Source organism: Sparus aurata, chromosome 3, assembly GCF_900880675.1.
Source record: "Sparus aurata chromosome 3, fSpaAur1.1, whole genome shotgun sequence".
Lineage (NCBI taxonomy): Eukaryota > Metazoa > Chordata > Actinopteri > Spariformes > Sparidae > Sparus > Sparus aurata.
In genome coordinates this window covers 18,875,561-18,897,336 of record NC_044189.1, presented here as the reverse complement: position 1 = coordinate 18,897,336, position 21,776 = coordinate 18,875,561, and the positions used below count along the sequence as shown (strand labels likewise).

The following is a 21,776-nucleotide window of genomic DNA, read 5'->3' as shown; positions in this document are numbered from 1 at the left end:
CAAAACAAAGCAAAGGTAAGATAAGGTCTGACTAAGCCTGGTGTTACATTGTATTTGGTGAGCCATCAGATTCTGTGACCTGCAGTGTTGGAAGAGGTAGACTCTGAAAAACTATCAATACCACAATGTGAAAATACTTAATTAAAAGTACAAATCCTGCATTTGAAATCCTACTTAGTACCCTATTACCAGCTAAATTTACTTAAAGTACTATAGTAGTACTTAGTAAGTACTAATTTTGCAGAAATTGTGTTATTGACACTTTTACTGAGAGTATCTGAGTACTTCTTGTAACTGCAGGTCACAGAATCTGATGGGTCACCAAATACGGTACAACACCGGCCAATTGCATTTTTTTCTCCGTTTCTCCGTAGACACACCCTATTCATATGATCAGGTACTCCACTAATGACCTGATGACTTGAATTGTGTGTGTTATTGCAACTCTAGTGTCTCCTAAAAATTATGTTCCCATACAGCTAAACTGCATTCTCAATTTACAGTTTGTTTGTGACATATCACAAATACGTTTATGATCAACATATCTTTGCCGTTTATTGTCTTGCTTTTCTACAATGCGCTCGACCACGCGTTTGTTTATGCAAAAGTATTTAAGTTCACTTAGGCTACTGTACTGATGATTTATTTGAATGTTAGACTAATTTGTTTCAAAATCTGATATTGGAGCTTAAATGTTATCTATTCCTCGAGTGAACGATGATATTCATTTTAATCACAGTGCACTTCAGAAGGTTTCTTCGGCTTTGTTCCGAAGTAACCGTGGGGGAATCCCTACGTCCCTCATGAGGTACGCATGACGTCACTTGGAAATTCAGTGAACAGTAGACTAGAGTTTAAACAACTGTGACCACAAAATTTGACATCTAAACATTTTTTTCTCTTTTTATGAACTAATAGTTCCTCACAGCAGATGTCTATTCAAAAAATGGGCATCATGCTCAAAACATCAGAAAGCTAGAAACATATTTGTAATAGCCTACGTCACAAACAAACGTAATGCGAGAGAAAAATGAGAATGCAGTTTAGTTGCATGGAAACGTAATTTTAGGAGACATGGTTGGTTATTGGGATATAGCCATCTGATGATGTTTTGGAACTTCATTACAGAAAAGAAAAAAGTGGCAAATATTTATCAACTCTATATAAAGGACAGGTGTATATCCTAAATACCAGATGGCACAAAGTTAAAACAGTCCACCAAATTAGGATTGCAGGCTTTATTGGAAACTTCTCGGCAAAAGTTGTCTACTGTCCCGCACACTAAGCTACATGATTTTCCGCTACATGGTAGATTCTACGATGGATGGCTCGGGAACGACGAAAGCATCGTCCAATTGGGTCTATTTCTTGCAGAATTTGGCGGACCCTCCAACGCTGAATACGTATTCCTCTGGAGCGAAGACTGCCACGGACATAAGTTTCGCCGGCATTAGGTGTGTTGGCTAAAATTTGCCCAACGATTGACATCAAATGTTCATCTGAAAATGATGTGTAATCCTGTGATGGGATACCAAGACGTTGTCTGTGACGAAATAAGGTTCGCCGGTCGATCCCAAACAGTGAAGCGATTCCTTGCCAATTCAATCCTAAATCCAAACAATGGTTAATCTGATCCGCTGTCAAGTCATACCTAGGACGACCAGGAGCGCCACTTTCAGTTGTTGGCGGAATGACAACGCCTCCTTGTTGTGTCTGACTTTGAGGTTGCTGTAGAATAAGAATTAGTTGCCCGTGTAATGACTCTAAAAGAGTGGTACAGTCTCTTGACTCGGGGCTTTCACCACGACGAACCACATAAACCATAGAATGAATAGTCCTTGTATGGTGCCACAGCTCAGTGAAGTGTCTGGCTACTGGGTTATCTTGTATAGATTGGATGCAGTGCATGACGTGGACGAAAAAATCATAAATTTCTTAAGTATTTGCAGAAACATGTCTTATCACAGGCTAAAAGGCCAACTACAATTAATAGTAATAACTGCATCTTCTCTTTGAAAGGACAACACTGCACAGCTACGTAGCCTAGGTCCAGGTCGCGAACTTGATGGTTCCGGGTCGTCCGCGGTCAAAACCCACTACTTCCTGTCTTAATTTTCAAAATAAAAAATAATAATTAATAAGATTTATGAGCAGGTGATGTGCCTTGTTGTGACAGATTGTGGATCTAGGCAACCATATTATGCACAATTAATCACGTGCTCACAGATTTAGGAATAATAATAATAATAATAATATTTAGTTCGACATCCCTAAACCTATGGAGAAAGAAGTAGCTGTCCAAGATAGCGGTGCCTTCCGGTTACATTGAAACAACTTCCGGGCGCACTGACATTTTACACGCACACTCAGATACCCACCCACCCACACACACACGCACGCACGCACACACACTATGGCGGTAAATCGATGTCAATACAATTAGAGAGACACGCTATGGCGGTATAATCGTTTCAAAAAGCGTGCGCACCTATCAACTGATCGTGTCACTTGCGCCTGCTTTGACGCCTGTGCAGCAAGCTGCGCCTGACGTGTAATGTAGTTTCCTCATTGACTTATAATGGGCCCCCGTTCACGCGCACGTTCACGCGTGATGACTGCTTCACGCCGGTAATCACACGACGCGTAGTGACTACGCGTAACATTCATGCGTCTTTATGCAAACACACGTGTTAACGCTCGCATGAAGATGATTGAACATTTTCTTCACGCGCTTACGCATACGCGGAAATGACGTGCGCAAACTCTGTCACGCGTAACAAGAAGCTGCGTAAGTATGAAGCAGCGTGCGCACGTCTGTCTTTCACTGTTTGACAAATGCTGTTAGGCGTTCACACACGTGTGCTCGCAGACTCTGAAGCTTCGCAGCCGGAAGTTGATCTGCACCGTGCGCACCAGTCCGCGTACATGAACGCCTCGCGTAGTTGTTCTGTGTTCCATTTTCATCCAGTAGATGGTGCAATCGATCCAATGCGAGATACAGACATATAGGCTTTTGCATGACATGATTCATTTTAACCCCAGAGTGAGGGGACAGCCTTCCATTCTGACACACCCTTCCATTGTGAAACAGCCCCACTCAGAAACACCGCTGTTCCTAAATTGATTTTCAAGTTTACATTACTTCCTACATCAAACACTGCCGTCCGCTCACAACTCATTGCTTTTTATTGCTAATAGGCCTTTGTCACTATCTTCATTTATTATGTATTATATTTTCGCTTGCAGCAAACACATTTAAACGTTTGTCTAATCTTTTTACACGCACTATCCGTGGTGCTGGAATCCCCACTTCCAGCCGCACTCGCACAACTCTGAAATAAACTGTGGCCCATGGGTGCGATCTGCCGGGGAATGACCCCTCTGCTCGTCCGTTTTAACATAACTTGTCTTTGTGGAAGTTAACAAGGTATGAGTGGATCGAGCACTGCTGCTCAGTTTGTCTTTGAAAAAAAAGCAAAGGAGAAGACAATAGGCTACCTATGTATTTTTGATTCAATAAACATTACATGAAATTGATTGTGTATCCATCTCTTATAGCCATAGACTATCATCTATCGACCGTGCGTGCAAAATCCAGCTGCTGACCCTGCGCTCCGCTGTCACACAACGGATCCCCCGTCCGCGCTCCCTCTCTCTTGCCCGAAAAATAATTTCCATGAAGAAAACATCGCCTGACATTTAAATTTAAGTTCCCCTTGACAGTACAAATCTCAAGAAATCTGGATGTATTGCTCATTTGTAAACACAACACTTATCAGTCTATAGGCAAGAATCTAAAGGTTTATTCATTCAATTCATTTCAAATTTGCTTTATTGGCATGAATGCCACAACAACAATATTGCTCCAAGCACCAAGAACCACGAAAAGAATACCTAGCACAGTAAATAATAATAATAATAATAATAATAATAATAATAATAACTTTGAACATTATCACAATTAAGTTATCAATCTGCGATGTAAACAAAATGCAAACATTACAGACTTCTAGCCATTTTTCTAAAAGTGTCTGTATTTTAATTGAGAATAGTTTTTATATAAATTACACAAAAGGAAAAGAAAATGTGATTTGTTTGACCTATTTCAGCCATAAGCGGTCATATTGACCGCACATCATTTCGCGGGATTTCATACATTTTCTCTCTTGTGTCTAACTTTGTTAGCGGTCTCCAGCTGTGCGACTGTAACACAACTTTATATGAAGAAGGACTAACACTAATAGCCTAATTGATTGTTATTTCTTCCACTTACAAAACTGTTTACGACTCGAAACAATGTTATTATATATGACGTTTCTGACCAAATGTCGCGGCTTCAAATGCATCAAATTCCCACATCCAGTTACGCAGGCAGCTGTCCAGGGTGCTGAACCAGGTGACAGACAAAGGCTGCACTCTGCGTTCTGATGTTTGCTGGGCAGATCTGTCCCCCTTGCTTTCTCATCCACTCTGTTGTGGGAGATCTCCCACAGAGCAAAAGAAATACACATTTTTTCTCTCCCCGCTCGGCTCGAGCCCGGCTGAACACTGGCCTGAGCCCACTTCACCCAGGCGCGAGCCTGCAGCCCCCGCTCCTGCTGACAACAGACCGGGGGAGAAAACAGACATTCCTTTGCTCAGAACCCATATCAGGCTGTGTCTGAGTATGCACGAAGATCGGTATAACGCATTGGAGCAATTTTCATACAATTTCGGATATTTAGCATGATAAAGGAATTTCAATTCAACACAGCCATTTGTCCAGCTGAAGCATAATGAGCGTTATGTCATTATTAATATGAAGTAGGCTTGTTTTGCGGTTAATCCGCCACATGATCCGTTTGAACCCACAAAGGAAAAAAGGATAAATGCTTAACAATGTATGAGTGGATTGAGCACTGCTGCTCAGTTTTTTGTTTGTTTGTTTTTTAAAGCAGAGGAGAAGACGACATGCTGACCCACAACCCAGTCGCCCTGCAGCCTTTTTGGTTATTTTTTTTTAACAGTGGGACTATTTTATTAGATAATAGGTTACCTATGTATTTTTGATTCAATAAAAACTACATGAAATTGATCCATCTCTTATAGCCATAGAGGGGATTATCATGACCACGGGCCCCTGCCTACACACGCAAACTGTGCGCACGCAAAGGCTATTACATTATTACACTGAATATAATAATGTCTGCAAACGTAATAAACCTCAAACACCTACTAATAATACTGACCGTGCGTGCAAAATCCAGCTGCTGACCCTCCGCTCCACTGTCACACAACGGATCCCTCTCTATTGTAAATGTTTGCCCGAAAAATAATTTCCATGGAGAAAACATCGCCTGATATTTAAATTCAAATTCCCATTGACAATACAAATCTCAGGAAATCTGGATGTATTGCTCATTTGTACACACAACACTTATCAGTCTACATGCAAGAATCAAGAATCTAAAGGTTTATTAATTCAATACATTTCAAATTCGCTTTATTGCCATGAATGCCACAACAATATTGCTAAAGCAATAAAGAACTAACGAAAAGAATACCTAGCACAGTACCGTTATACTTACTGTGTGTTTATGTGAAATAATAATAATAATAATAACTTTGAACATCATCAGTTATCAATCTGTGATGTTAATAACAAAATGCTAACATTACAGACTTCTAACCATTTTTCTAAAAGTCTCTGTATTTTAATTGAGAATATTTTTGATATAAATTACAGAAAAGGAAAAGAAAATATGTTATATTCAATTATTATGAAATATTATTTTATAATATTTGTTTTACCTATTTCGGCCATAAGCGGTCATATTGACCGCACATCATTTCGCGGGATTTCATTCATTGTCTCTCTTGTCTCTGACTTGGCTCTCATCTACGCTGACGTATATGACGTGTGTTTCGATAACCAAGAAAGTGCTTGGAGACCGTAAAGGGCATTTAAAACAATATTTATTCACAGAAATTACAGAATGGGGTCTGGGGAGAAGGGGTCCGTTATTGTGGTGACTTGGTAACACCGATTCTCCACGACCACCGCTGGTCTTCCACTTGCACACTGTCCTCTGCCGGGTGCAGACTCGGGAGCTGTGGGGGAAACGAGATGGCAGTCACTGCACTTTTAAACCCAATACATGCACACCACTTCATTTACGTCCTAAGATCGTTGCTCACATGATGGGGCAGAGTATCAGCTGTTCACCGTCACCTCGGGCCAACATCACTCTCGTCATTGGCACCACTGCTGTCACACCGTCCTTGGGCGCCGGCCTCTTACGCTGTCATGTGGGGAGGGGGGAGGGGGGGAGGACTTCAGTCACTGTACTTTTACACACATTCGCAATAACTTTCCACGAACAGGGATCACTACTCGCACAATGGAGGCAGAGTAGGGATGTAACGTATTGGTAATACCACGATATCGTGATAACAAAAGTGTCTCAATATTATTGTGAACATGCAGGGTATGAAATGACGGCAAATACTGTAGATTTTGATCTCATTACATCCCTAGGGCAGAGTATAAACTCACATTTCAATTAGTCCGACAGTCAGTGCCCGTCTGCTGGTGACAGCTGTCGTTCTCTTTCTCCTGCTCCTTTCCCCGCGGATCTCACACTCCTCTTCCTCTGTCTGCTCGCTGCAGGTGTAACTGGGTCGGTCTGCAGGCCCCGCCCACTCTGCTGTGTTCGGTTGTAGAATCAGACACTAGCAACTCTTGTCAAACCCTGGTTTAGCCCTGTATCAACAATACACCTGACATGAAAAAGGACAAGCTTAGTGTAGGTATATAAAATGGTGCTAACCAGACACAACGTTACAGGCAACACTATTTTTTTAAGCTCTCAAAACTCAGTTCTACAGGTGCTTTTCACCAGTGTGACGTGTCTGAGTGGATCTGTTGTTAAACTATCCTTTTAGTTTCTCAATTGCTGATTAGGAATGGTTGATGGTGTGAGAGTGACAGATGAGTATGTGTGTGTGGAAGGTATATGAAAGTTGTGTGGTTCTGTAACAGAGAATAAAAAGCAGTTATCAGAACAGCAGGTACATGGTTAACTATACAGTACCAGGAATGGTAAACAACCAATAGAAATAAGAATGAATCATTCAGCTTAATTAACAACAGCCAATATACAACAATAATACAAGCACATGTAGGAGAGTTCTTACTATTAGCAACTAATAAGCATTAACGAGCTAACTGATTAGCAGCACTAACAATATACATTTTCCACCTGCTGCATCAACCCACTCTGCGGAGGCTCTTTTCGACAGCAGGGGTTTGCTTACAAACTGTAACAAGCAATACTCCAGACTCTACTTTTAAACTTACACAACACAAATGACCGATGTATTTATACGTAAATATTACCCCAGTCACCTTTCTCATCCTCCGTCTTCTTCTTCTTCTTGTTTAAATAAAAAAAAAAACTTCTTCTTCTTCTTCTTCTTCTTTTGAATTTCCGGCAGGCAAAGTATGGCTCACTGCTGCCTCCCCTGGTTGATTAAAATGAAAAGGCCAACTACGTGAGGCGTTCATGTACGCGAACTGATGTACGTACGTGTGAACGCCTAACAACATTTGTCAAACAGTGAAAGACAGACGTGTGCACGCTGCTTCATACGTACGCAGCTTCTTGTTACGCGTGACAGAGTTTGCGCACGTCATTTCCGCGTGCGCGTAAGCGCGTGAAGAAAATGTTCAATCATCTTCATGCGAGCGTTAACACGTGCGTTTGCATAAAGACGCATGAATGTTACGCGTAGTCACTACGCGTCGTGTGATTACCGGCGTGAAGCTGTCATCACGCGTGAACGTGCGCGTGAACGGGGGCCCATTATAAGTCAATGAGGAAACTCAATTCTATTCAAAGCCCGCCCCCAGAGTGCCAAAACTCAGCAGAGTCGAGCGAGCAGGAGGCAAAGAGGGAGACAGCGAGCGCGCAGAGAGTGGTCTTTATGCGCGCGGATTATTGGCACTAAAATGACGCCATAGTATCACATCTAACTCTGTGCAGCATCTGCTGACAGTATATGTCACACAGACGCCCACACACACACACTCTAAACTATTAACAGTTCACTAAACATACACATTCCAATATAAGGTAATATAACATTGATATCATACACCCATTTCATATCTTTACATTTCAGCCCCGTACAAGGGTTCATGTAAAGTACCCAGAGTTCAAGCCTCAAGTGCCTTTATTTACACTGGTATCTTGTTATGGAACAGTTTGCCACCTGTCACCAAACTTTTAAATTGTCAACAGTCTTTTAGAAATCAGGTTAAGGCCTTTTTATGGAACAAGGTCACTGATGTTGGAAATGTTGGAAAATAAGATAAGTGTTATCACTTGAATTATGTTTTTTGTCTTTGACTGATTTATTTCTGGATTCAATCAAAACTTTGCACATTGTGGCGATCGCCCAAAATGACAGTGCTTATAAAGAAGAAATATTAATTTTCTTTTCACTCACCTCCACACACCCATTAGCCCTGTCAACCAGTGATCTGGCTCGGATTCACCTGCTTCCCAGAAGTACAGCCCTGTATGTTTTCTTTTGTTTGAGCCACGAAGGCAGTATGTCGTCTGTCGCTGGCGAGTAAAGAACTAAACCTACTCTACTCTGTACCCTACTCCGTCAGCCTGCCCCACTTGTGACTGACTTGTGGTGTGTGTGGTTGAATTTATTGAAATTGTGTGTTTTATTCACCTGCTCTGCTGTTATTTACCACTGTTTTTTCTGTGCAAAAAATGCATTCAGGGGTATGTGTGTTTTGAGCATGTGTCCTTTGTGGGGTTTGATGTGGATATTGATAAAAATTTGATAAAAACGCTACAACATTCACTGTTATCGTAATTATAGTAACTATTCCTGAATATGTCAGCTGTAAAATACGAATTGCATATCCTCAAGTTTTTTGCACGTGAAGGACTCTGCCGTCAAGTAAGCATCAAAATGTTCTATACATTGTCTGGTTAGACTTTCTAAATAAAGCTTGCCCACACCAGATACTTTCATCTGGCCCACATACCACATGGAATGATGCCAGTTTGGCCTGCCACAAGCTTTTGCTATCTGGGTGCTAAAAAACAGTTCACATATTACTGTGAAAGTTGCTGTTTAGTTAGCTTTAGTACAAAAAAAGTTTCAGGAGAAGATCATACTTTGGGTTAAAATGTTTACATTCACTCTCATAACTTAAACATCCTCCCTTTTAAAGGAATTTCCACCTATTTTGCATACTCGGATGGAAAAGCTTATAACAGAAGAACTGTAAGGTCAAAATGCAAGTGTCATACTTCATTTGAAAGGTCATAACTTCTAGTTTAGGCCTGGGCAAAAGGTGTCAGGCCTGGACTAAAAGGAGGACTCAGATGCAGGGCAGAATCAAAATTCAACAGGCTTTTATTCTGAAATTTCAGGCAACAAGACAGAGTGATAACCAAAATGGCTATAAAACCTGAACCTGACTAAACCTGCAAGACGAGACAGAAAACAAAAGGAAAAGGGAGAAAACAAAACCACACCAACGGTGGGATCTCAACGAGAACCGGAGAGAAAAAAAAAACTAAATCTGACTTATCTCAATCTAATAAATTACAACAGAAAACACTCACGATAAGGAAAGCTATGAAAAACTGAATAAGCTACTATACAAGAGAAATCAAAATCGCTCCAAAAGGGAGGAAAGCAAAAGGCTAAACTGAAAACTGTGAGCTGAGCTACACTATCAAAAGGTTACAACAAAAAAATCACTCTACTCGAGGCACAACAAATGACAGAAACAAAAACCAATGAATTTCCAAACTTAACAAGACTAGGCAAAATACTTAACAAGGCTGTGACGAAGGGCTTAGGTGAACGACAGACGAAACACCTTGACACAGGACAAGGGGAGACGCAGACTTAAATACACAGAAGGGTAATGGGGAACAGGTGGAAACAATCAGGGATCAGGGGAGACGTCAGACTGGGAACACATGAGGAAGGGCAAGTGACCTGAAACGAGAGGAGAGTCAGAATTTCAAAATAAAACAGGAAGTACACGAGACAAAACACCCAAGACAAGACAACCTCACCGCTGTGTGACAAAAGGAGGACTCAGATGCAGACAGAGAATGGTTTAGACAGGCTTTTATTCTGAAATTCCTTAGTATCTACTTCGGAATGAGTGATAAACAATTGGCTAGAGAATCTAACCTCGTCTGCTCAGACGGAGGACTAACAACAGGAAAACACAAGCACATAACACAACAACAAACACTGCATGAAAAGTGGGATTTTCGGCCCCGTAAACGCCCGGAAATCTCCCTAATTTTCGGCAGTTAACGTCAATTTACAGGCTGTGAACGTGGCGTTTGTCTGTGCCGAAAATTGTCGGAAAAAGAACCATGACGTCAGTGGAGCTCCCGGATGTGCGAACGGCTCTAATTTGCATATGAATAGCAGCGAAACCACGCCTGGCCAGAGAATGTGTGGGCTGGCTTGAATATCCTCACTCAGTATTGGATGAAACCACTACTCATAAACAAGCAAAATCACTCGTGATTGGTCACCCTGGGTCATTATAAATGTAAACCCCGGTGGGAATATATATAAATATTATGTTTATATATTTATGTGATTTATTCATTCATTTATATTTATGATATCATCAATTACATGAATGAATTTACTGAGGAAAGGAACATTTGCCAGGAAGAAGTTGTTTATTCAAAGAGTTTTATTAGCACAAATACAATCACACAGCATGTACAAAGCATAATCTGCCCACACAACAAACGGGAAGCTCACAAGAGGCCCAAATCCTACAGCACCGCGAAGTGTCTGTTTTTGCAGACGTCTGTGGTGCGCTGCTACTTCGGAATCGCCTCTCATGTGACAGCAGTGTGGCGCAGAGCTCGGTGAGCTCCCGGCTGCCAAAGGTCGCACAATTAATTCAGACACCCCGCCATCTTGTGCCGTCTTCCTCCTCAAACATCAGGTCCATGGCGGCGCACTTCCAAAGGTCCACCTCATCCTCAGCTAGCACTCTGTCTTGCTTCCAGCAGCTGTAAAAACAATCAATAAAGACAATCAGTACTGCGTGATGCACTGCGTATGGACACAACACATCTAGTCACATTGACCAAAGACGGATCTAATCTAATAAATCTTACCCTCTTTGTCCTCGATCGACTCCGAGCTGAACTCCTCACAGCCTCCGGCCTGCGATGCAAGATCTGGTTGTTTGTTGTCCTGCGTACTGTCTCGTAATGTCTTACAGGCAGCTGGAAAACAATTAAAAAGACTGGTATGAATAAAGAAACGTAAGTCACAGTAAAATTAAACGAGGGAGAAAACAGTAACAGTTACTTACACACAATGGCGTCATTATCGGCATCGTGTAAATCTGGACTTGCAGACGTGGCTCCGAACTAACAGGAGGTCGCGGCCTTGTTATGAGGCGAGTTTAGTCTGTGAAAACAAAATGCTCGCAGCGATAAACCTCTGTGTCCCTCTGCGGCAGCGAAGCTCCGTCCGTCGGCAACATTCTTGTCCGCGCAGACGTCTTCTCGACAATGGCCGGGCCGCTAGCCTAGCTCCTGCTAGCTAGCTTAACCGAACTTGCTTTGTGTCCAATAAAACACAAACACTTCGACTGCGATGGAGAGTCCAACTCACACACTCACAGCACGTCGTCCGACAACAGTTCACAGTCTGTTAGTGATAAAACACGACACTGACGACACACACAGTCCACTGTTAGCTGCTCGACGCCATTAACTCTCCGCTCCTTCTTCCTCGTCACTCACGCTCCGGTCTACCCGGAAGTGCAAAAACTCCTACAGGTCAGGAACTCTCACAAGCAATAAGAATTACTTTTCAACTGCTTTTAAAACATTCAGAACCCATGAAATTATAGAAATACTTTTTTTTTTTTTTTTTTACATTTTAATATCTTGGTTATCTCAAAATATTTCATGCAAATTTTAACTTCTTAACAACTGGCGTTTTATCTTTAACTTGTTACCAGAAGAGAGAGAAAAGAATAAATAACCTTTTTTACATAACATTGGCCATTGCTAATGACATACACAGTAATTAATCTAGCATACTTTCATCAAATAAATCCATTCAAGCTAAAATATAAGGGTCTATAATTAGGCAATACTGAGCCTCATCTATTTATACCAGAGATTTTCTTAAAATGAAGTTAACACCTTTTAGAAAAAGATCACCTGGGGTAAAACTCCCCCTGCTACCCTGATTTGCATTTGTATAGCTCACAGCATTTTCATTTACATGTTAAAGCCTCCCCTAGAATCAGGGGGAGGGGGGTCATGGGGGGACAACTGCCAAGCAAGGCCCACGTCAATTTCCGATAATTCACGGCAGTTTTCAGTGTTGCCTGCAAATTGCCGCAAACCTGAAATTCCACGTCAATCTACAGTGCCACATACTGACGAAAATCCCACTTTTCATGCAGTGAAAGAACAGAAAATCGCTCCTGAGGGAGGAAAAACAGAGGTACTATCTACACTGATCTGAAAAACGAATAAACTATGAAATGTAACACAAAAAGGAAAATTGCTCACAGGGAGGAAAAAGCAAAAGGCTATAAACTTAACCACGCTGCACAAAGCTACAAAAAACTACATATCAAAAAGCTCCAAAAGACACTATGAAATTAAACTGGCTTTCAAAAGAACTAGCTGACCAAAACACTTTATCAAATCAAAATCACTCTTCTTCAGAGGAATACATGCCAATATTTACATGAGTGTAAAAACGTATATCCTCATGTTAACAAACTGCTTTGAACGGGCCAGTGGTAACTTAAATAATTTATGTAAATCAACTTAGTCACATAAATTGAAAACAAATCACTCTTGAATGGTGGTCACCAATGGGATGATGGACGATGGATGCATTTTGAACTGAGCTCCATTACTGGCAGCACATTAAGATGAGATAAAGGCTTGTGTGAAGTCATAAATGATTTATGCCCAGTAGGTCCACATCAGGCATGCTGCAAAGATGAAATGACAGCTGATGAATGCCAACTCATCCTCAATTAGTTTCCATCATTTATGGGAGTAACAGCACTAACAAGGGCAGGACAGTAGCTGTGTTCATCCTTTTTACAAAATTTAATGCAGTTCATGGTGTTGTTGTCTGCACTTTAAATATTAACAGTAGCATTCAGATGTGTTTCTATAATGAAAAAAAGCATGAAGAGGTCAATCACTGCAGTCTCTTTAATGGTTACTAGTGTTTTCTCTGTGTTTTATATTCCGCTACATACCAACATTAATTATCCTCACATTCTACTCTTGGATGACAGCTATGGAAAGTGGACAGCATGCAGAGACATCTTGTTAAATGATGGCCATCAGTCAACACTGTCTATCAGAACAGACAGGGGGCCATTTTCTACCAGCCTCCAAGTGTTAGAAGTTCTGTGTGTGTGTGTGTGTGTGTATGTGTGAGAGAGAAATTACATAGTCTTCCTGTAAGTGATCAAATGTGCTGTAAGGACAGGAGGAGGAAGGGAGAATGTCATGTTGCTTGAGGTGTCACAAGAGCCACAGGTGGGGGCACATACCCCACATGGGAAGATACACAAGTTTAGATAAGATGACATTTGCTGTCCCATCTGTTACATCAAAGTGTCACTGTCCTGGGAAGACAGGATACACCCAAATATCAAAGAGTCATTATTATGTAAAGAAAATGTTTTATGACTGTTGTAAATGAAGGTAACCTCCTCTCTGATGCTGTACTTAAGGGATAACAATTCAGAGTTTGAGAGAGAATGCTCTTGCCTTCTTCTGTAGTGTCAAACTACTTGTCTAAAATGTACAATTATCTGACTTAAAACACTCACAGATGGAGTCCTAAATCAAGGATGAAACAGCTGGTCTTCAGGTCAAAGGTATTTATTTCACACAGCAGGATACATGCAGTGAGCTCTCCCGGGATGAACTGAACTCTCTGTCTGATGCTCCAACTTATATACTATTCTTGATCTGGGGGTTTCCACGCCCCTGGATCCTCCTTCTTTTAGGCCTGATCAATATCCTCATCCTCGATTATCTTCCATTTTTAGATTATACCGGTGTATTTCCCTCCAAATAAGGCCTTAAAAATATAGCCAGATGCCCCACTCTCGGCCCCCTCCCTCCTCTAGGCCTTGGGTGTGACGTGGCAGTGGTCATCTTTTGTTTATTTCATACATAGCATTTATAATTTCCATGTACAGCAATTGTGACTCTAGTGGCCTTCTTGGGGATTCCTTCTCCAGTGTTTTGCACAGTGCAGGTCTCCTAGGTACTTTCTGACTCTTACACAACACAGTTGAGCATTTCTAAATAGGGTGATGGTATTGCAGCTCAGATTTTATACACTACACTTCTCCACGCTGTGTGTTATTAAAGAGATTTGATTCATACGCTGAAGTTTGAAGTTCCTCGGAGACTTAGCAACTCTCTACCTCACAAAGGAGAATTTCCACTACGTGTGTGTGTGTGTGTGTGTTTGGGTCCCCCCAAAGTCTGGCTCACCATTTTTTTATTCTCATTCTCTATTTGGTTTATCTTTTAATTTTCTTTTTCTACTTAGACTTAGAGGCAGGGTTCGTACAGGTGCTTGAAATCCGTGAAAGTGCTTGAATTTCAATGTTGTGTTTTCAAGGTCTGAAAAGTGCTTGGATTTTAGTTTAAGTGCTTCAAAGTGCTTGACATTATGTCTATGCTAATGTCATATACTCTATGTCTTTCACAATGGGATCAGACTGGATAGTTTGCTTATAACAGGGAGAAATAAAATCAGTAAGAGAACCGTATGTGGAGATGTTTCCTCCTGGGCTCCGCTGAGCCTCTCTGCTCCTCTCCGCGACCTGCCAGTCTGTGTGTGACCCCGCCCCTTTCGAAGAGAGACAGCAGGAGATGACAAAATGCCGGGAGGCTGTTGTTTTAACAAGCGTTGGCTTGAAAATGATAACATCAAACTATGGTTAAGATAAGGACCAAATCAAAGAGTGGCGTCATGAAAGGTCTGCAAAAAAGATTTGCAGATTTGTGCAATGGGAGAGTCTGCGCTCTCCAGTCACAAGAAATGTAAGTTAAGACTTTTTGAGTAACTTGGGCCAACACCGCACGTTAACACTTTATGTTAACCGCTAACGTTAGCTAAACCATAACACGCTAAATAATAATTAACACACCATTAATCACGTTAAGTGACCTCGTTAAGTTAGCGCCTGATTGTCCGTGTGTCGTTACACATGCAGACTGGTAGCAATAGAGAAGGATGGCTGAAGAGAAGGTCGAATTTGATGCACCAGAGCTGAAAGTGCCAGTCAGAAACTGATTGTTCAGTTTGTCTCTGTAACGTCACACCAGGCACTAACATACGTAAGAGCTTTAAATGTGAAAAGGAAATGTTCACTTTTCTCCCATTTTCATGACTTACTTCTAATAAAGTAAGATTAGCCTACATTGTAAGGCCCTTTAGCTAATGTTTATGAAGTTTTTGTATGTTTTATCTGGATACAGACTGATGTGAAACAGACTGACGTTATGTCGCTGTTCTATTGGCTGATATATTATAGTCAGTAACCCAGCAGCACTAACCTGTTGAGGCAATGATAGCTTACCTTGTTATTGCTAGCCTGGACGGGGATCTTGCTCACAATTTTTCTAAAAGACGGAGAATCCACTGTTGAAAGTGGCAGCATATCTTCGACAACATACTCTGCCACAGTCTCCTCACTTCTTGAGGTTCAAGCATCGCAGAACGGGAGAATGTTTTTGCTGCTTAGTTTTTTCTCCGCTCTCATCCTCAGTTTGCTTTCTTTTGGTTACTAGCTTAATGTTAGTGTGGCACCGCTCTAGATGTTTCGTTAAATTACTTGTGTTGTTTCATGAGGTAGAGAGATCTTTTGGTTTTGCACACAAAGTGCACGTAGCTATAATGTTCTTCACATCCTTGTCTCTGAGGAACTGAAAATAATGAGCGTATGTCCATCTTGCGAGTGTAGAGTCCAACTTGTCTGCTGCTGCAGTCGTCTTCTCCTCAATCAATAGTTCTCCAGCACTAACAGGAAGTTGTTGGCGAATTTGTATAAAAACAACACACCACTTAATTTCGGGTTTAAAATGCATTGTAACACGCGTTACTGGGATTTGTACCAAGTAAAATATTTTTTTGTAATGCCTTACATTATTGCATTACAGCGAAAAGTAATGCATTACATTACTTTTGTAATGCGTTACTCCCAACACTGCATTTTGAAACATACAAATATATGTCAAAAAAGAAAATTACAGGGTGCTCTCAGGTCTCTCTGTCTCGGTGCGAGTGTGTCTGAAGAACGCCAAGTGGCTTCCATTTTTTGGGATAAAACTTTGTGTTCTCCTTTAATTTCTAAACTTTTTGCTATTATGAAACATAATTTTAGAAGTTTACAGCATAACACAATGTACATAATTGTGATGAAAAGTGAAAAAAAATAAAAATGAGTGTATATATTCCTGTAGATCATGTATTTTACCCCAGCGATATGGTGCTGGAAAAATTTGAAAATGACCCTTAAAAGTGCTTGAAAAGTGCTTGAATTTGACCTTGAAAAATGTGTACGAACCCTTTAGAGGAAAAAAAAGCCTCCACCTAACAGGTGTTGTAAATTAGCATCTTGCTATACACAATAATTGCTTGGTGCCTGTGCATGGTTGTGCATTCATCCCCTCCTAATCAGGAAAGCAACCATAAAAGTGAACTGTGAAAGTATCTTATTACAAATCATATTTATGTTTCTAGTTATGCGGCCCACTCTGTAGGCCATAGTAGTTATTACAACAGCAAAGGAGAAAGTCAGGTAAAGTTGTCAGAAGAGCCACAAAGTCTGCACAGGGAGGACTGATGGTTGGGTAGAACTCGAACAAGCAAATTACTTTAACCCAGTAGACCGCTGTTTGTGTCCAAATGGTGAGACATTACATCTTTCCAGTGCAGTGAAGCTACACCAAATAGCCTACTTAACATACCTGAAGATATGCACATAACCAAATACCAAATGCAACAGCTCCGTCAGTAGCATTAAGCTTCACTCTGTGACACGCTACCTATCCCTCTAGTGTCAGTGTTGCATGTGAAGGGTTCCACGATCTAGTTAGACTTTCTAAACAAAGGTTGCTTAGAAACGTATTATGACTTTTAGACTGTTAACTTTGTCAGACAGTGGCAGTTTAGCCACAAAACTAATTGGTTAGGTTAAGTAAAAAATCATGCTTTGACCTAAAAAAATTAGGTTTAGTCCCATAAACAACGATACGTAAGTTACATAAGTGAGGCAACTCAGGTTAAGTAGCATAAGTAAGTCACTCATGTAACCTAAAATAAGTCATTTCCATACCTTAACTTACTTGCATAACATAACTTAAAATACAAATGTCTCAAATCAAGTGTCTAAGGACAGAGGATGTCGTTCACTGCACAGATTGTAAAGCCTATTGGGACAATGCGATTGTGATTTTGGCCTGTACAAATGAAAATTGATTTGATTGGATTTGATCTTATGCTACTGCACTAGAGGGGTAACTACAGCGTCAAACTTAGAAGCATACGGCCACTGACCAGGCTTCTGTGTTTGCCACTTTTGGGAGCAACAACACACTGCCACGAGTTTGTAACTGAAGTTACATAAGTAATGTAGTGATTCTAACCAAAACCACAATGTTTTCCCAAACCTAATATAGTTTTTTAGCCTAAACCTTACCAAACTGCGACAGTATGATGAAGGTTTGGTATGCCTGTCACTGTCAGTGATCTATTCAGTCATGAAGATATTGTGTGAATGTTGCAGCACCAATGTTGCTGTTATGCCCATGCCAAAATATAAAAAAAAAAAATAAATAATCCATTCCCCCTTGGTTCAGGACAATCCTGTTGGAGACTGCTATATATTTTTTTCTTAACTTACTGGCAGCCTCTGTTTTCATTAATTTCATTTAAGTATGAAACTGAGTTTAGTTTCATCAAAGTAAATATTTATGATGTTTAGTTTTTTTTTGTCAAAGTTACCTTAGAAAAAGCACCTGCTCCGATAGAAAGTCAAACTCTAGGTTATGGTCTGTGTGTGTATGTGTTGCCCCCCTGGTCTGGTGGGTACCAGGGAGAGGTGTGTTCAGAACCCTGCAGTTCTGTATGTTGGAACAAAGAGGCAGAAGACTTAGCTTGCGTTCAGCTCAACTGCAGGATTTATTCTCTCCTTAACAAAAAGACATATTAGACAATTGACTTCATGAGGTATTAACCAAAATACTCAGTATTGCATCAGGTGAATTGCAGTACTTTCAAGTACAGCAGATATTGCAATATCTTACGAAAGCATACATTTATCCATAGCATGTTAAAGCATTCAAAACAACAGCACCATGAAATAAACAAAATGAATGTCCATATATACTGAACAATACAATATCAATTATCTCTCACTTGGTTACTGTCACGTTTTTCACAGCTTAACTCTTACCAAATTACACATAAAACTACAATATATTCTGACATTGAGTAACTTTCAACCTTTAGCTTTCAGCATTACTCCGGTTACATCATAACAAATCACTGTGCTTATGTCTCTCTCTTAAATCACATATTCATGCAACCACTCACATATCTGTTAACTCAGTAACAAACAAAACAGACCCCTTTTACATGTCTCATGGCACTTCAATTGTACTGCGTATTGTTAACGAGCTCATTAGCAACAGGTCCACTAGCCAAGCATGGCAGTATAGCGAACATCTCTATTTCCACACTTTACTGCAAAATGACTCAACTCTCAACATTACACGCTCTCACTAAGGATTCACAACGTTATCCCTTATACTGGGGTCCATGCATAGACGGCGCTAGGGCAGGACATATGGGGAAGCTACAAAAAAACCAAAAAAAAAAAACCTTTAAACTCAGTCAGGCAGATACATAGGCCATCAAACTGAGATGTTGCGGCTGAATAATTCCATTAACTCTCTATTCATTTTGCTGTTGTAGCCCAGAAGTAAGTATTAATTATTATTACTTATTTTTTTAAAATAGGTAATAATTATTATTTTTTTTAAATCAAGGAAGAGGATGTGACTGCTGACACTGCACGTTTTTCTTCTTCGCCTTTTTCATGTATTGTGCTGCTTTCTGTCAGTATCACATTGATGATCACCATGGCTCCCGTGCAGCAAAAAAATAAAAAGTACAACTTGAAATTTAAACTTTCTGTCGTAAAATATGCAGAGGAAAACTCGGGAGAAGCAGCCTCAAGAGATTTCTCTATCGACCCCAAGAGAGTGAGAGATTGGCGAAAAAATAAAACGGAGCTTCAGCAGCAGGGCCAGGCTGCCTGGTGCAGGGAGGAAGAGGGCTAGCGAGGAGCCTGAGATAAACATGCGGGGATGAGTTATCAGCAAACGGGCACGCCACGAGAGAGTGTCCCGCAAAATGATCAGGATGATGGAGAAACAAATGTCCGCCACCGTGAGTGACAACAGAGATGAGGAGTTATCTGTGAGTGCTGGTTGGCTGAATCGTTTCCTCCGCCGCACCAACTTCACTTGCAGAAGGATGCCAGAGAATTCAGAGAGAAGCTGCCCAGCCAACACGTACAAGTGGGGCCCACATGAGATTTACTTGGGTTACATGGGCTTTAACTGGGCATGGGCTCAGAGTGGGCTTTGAAGTGGGTTGGTGTTGGGCCCCACATGGGCATCCCAGAAGAATATACATGGGCGAGAGATTGGCATCCCAGTTGGCCAGCACATATGGGAACTAGATGGGTCCCAACTGGGCCAAAAATGTAATTGTTATAATATTGTTATATTATTGACACTTAAGGTGTCATCAAAATGTTTTGGTATTTTAGCCACTATAATGTGAGGTAAAAAGAAAAAAAAAAGAAAAACAGGAATAAACTCAACCACAGCCACAGATATCCTATCTGCTCTTTTAGCCAGTGTATTTTTTTATAAACTGTGCGCATGTGTGGCGGGGGTTGTCATGGAGATGAGAAGTAATCTTGCTACACTCATCATTCTGGAGTTGCCTCAGGATCACCAGTTTGAAGAGGACAAGTTTTGATTTGGGTCAAACCGTGTCGAAGGTAAGTCCTGACTAACAAACAACACCATAGAACTGAAAAAAGCACTGTGTAAACCTAAAAGTTTGTTCAACTATTTTTTCCCTTTATCAACGTTCTTGCTAGCTAACAGACGTTTAGCTAAGTGGTTAAACGTCTGTTAGCTAGCAAGAACGTTAGCTAGCAAGAACGTAAATGAGTTTAACATGTAATGTCCTAATTTGCCAAGTGTAGACTCACTATTTATGTTAGAACTATGCAACTGTCTGACGCTCAACGCTCGTATCGTTTTTTTGGGGGGTTTTTTATCCAAATATAGGTTTGACCGTTACATTCATTTTCACGTAGTCACGAAGAAGTACTACATTACCCATAATCCCAATGTCTAGCAGCGGGGTCTGTGATTGGCTAAACCCCGTGTTACCCGCGAACGGTGTTTACGTTTCCGCTAGGACGCTCGCAAGTTGGCAATCCGTGATCATAGAAATATGTGTATGTCTGTGATAATCAGGAAAACAAGCAAATGGGTCCGTTTCTCCGTCTTGAAACCATTTTTCAAAATGAATTACCATTTGAATGAAGGTGCAGACACACATATTTACGTGGTTACTGTCTCTCATTTTTTCATTTTCGTTTTTTCCGTTATGGTTTCAAAACGGAGAAATGACCCATTTGCTTGTTTTACTGATTTTGTTTTTTAAACAGAATGAACCATACCCGGATTATGCAGTTTTATTGTATTTATTTATGTATTTTGTGTATATTGTTTATTATTTATTCATTTAGTTTATCTTATCACAATTTTAAATTTTTGAACATAACTTTTTAATGCCATCCAATATTCTAGTTAATTATACAAAATATTAAGCTGATCCTTATATTAAAAATAGAATCAGGTGTTGAATAAATAGAAAATAAAGAAATATATAAAATCAGATGGCAGTCCACTCCACTCCCACGCCTCTGTGTTGTGCAGAGTGCATGGGAGAGAGAGGGCCAGTCGGATATTCATCTGGCTTATTAGTAGGTGCTAATAACACCTACTAATCATGGACAAGAGGGATGTTAGTGGGTGTGGCTGTACCATGACAGAGAAATGACAAACATTATTTTTAGATATTTATTTCACCATATGTAACATCTAAATAATACCCTTTATGATTAATGCTACACCTCTCCCTCTCTGTTTTTTCTGGATGTCACTTACAGGGAGTTTGAAAAGAAATTCCCTCACCAAAGACATAACAAGAAAGGATGCGGAAAAGGCAGTGTCAAAATGGCTGATTGGTGCCAGGGACAGGGGAGGAAACCGTGCCATGAGAGCAAAACCTGTAAGTCACAAAATATGCAAGATATAAATGACAGAGACCGTGCTCAGTGTTTTTTCTACACTCTACTTTTAATTTTTTATAGTATTTGCTGTATTCATAATCACCGTGTGAATTTTGGCATCAAAACAAATACAGCACTTAAAGGTTTAAAAATATAAAAATTAAAATATATTTCATATTTATATTTGGAATGATGTTTGCTACAAGAATGATCTGTTGTTTTGCCATTTTGGGTTTAAATTTCATGACAATTTAACTGTGATAGATTCATATCGCTACAGTATATAGGCTGTATAGGGTCTATGAAAGTCTTA

The 21,776-nt window shown here is 40.5% G+C and overlaps 1 long non-coding RNA gene across 1 annotated transcript; it reads right to left on the bottom strand.

Annotated features, from left to right (window-relative positions):
- Positions 1-5,937: 5,937 nt before the first annotated feature.
- Positions 5,938-7,426, bottom strand: LOC115579133 (uncharacterized). The gene is made up of 3 exons (XR_003983596.1): positions 7,379-7,426; positions 6,536-6,759; positions 5,938-6,281 (listed from the first exon to the last, which is right to left on the bottom strand). It is a non-coding gene; the product is annotated as an uncharacterized LOC115579133 (long non-coding RNA).
- Positions 7,427-21,776: the final 14,350 nt, after the last annotated feature.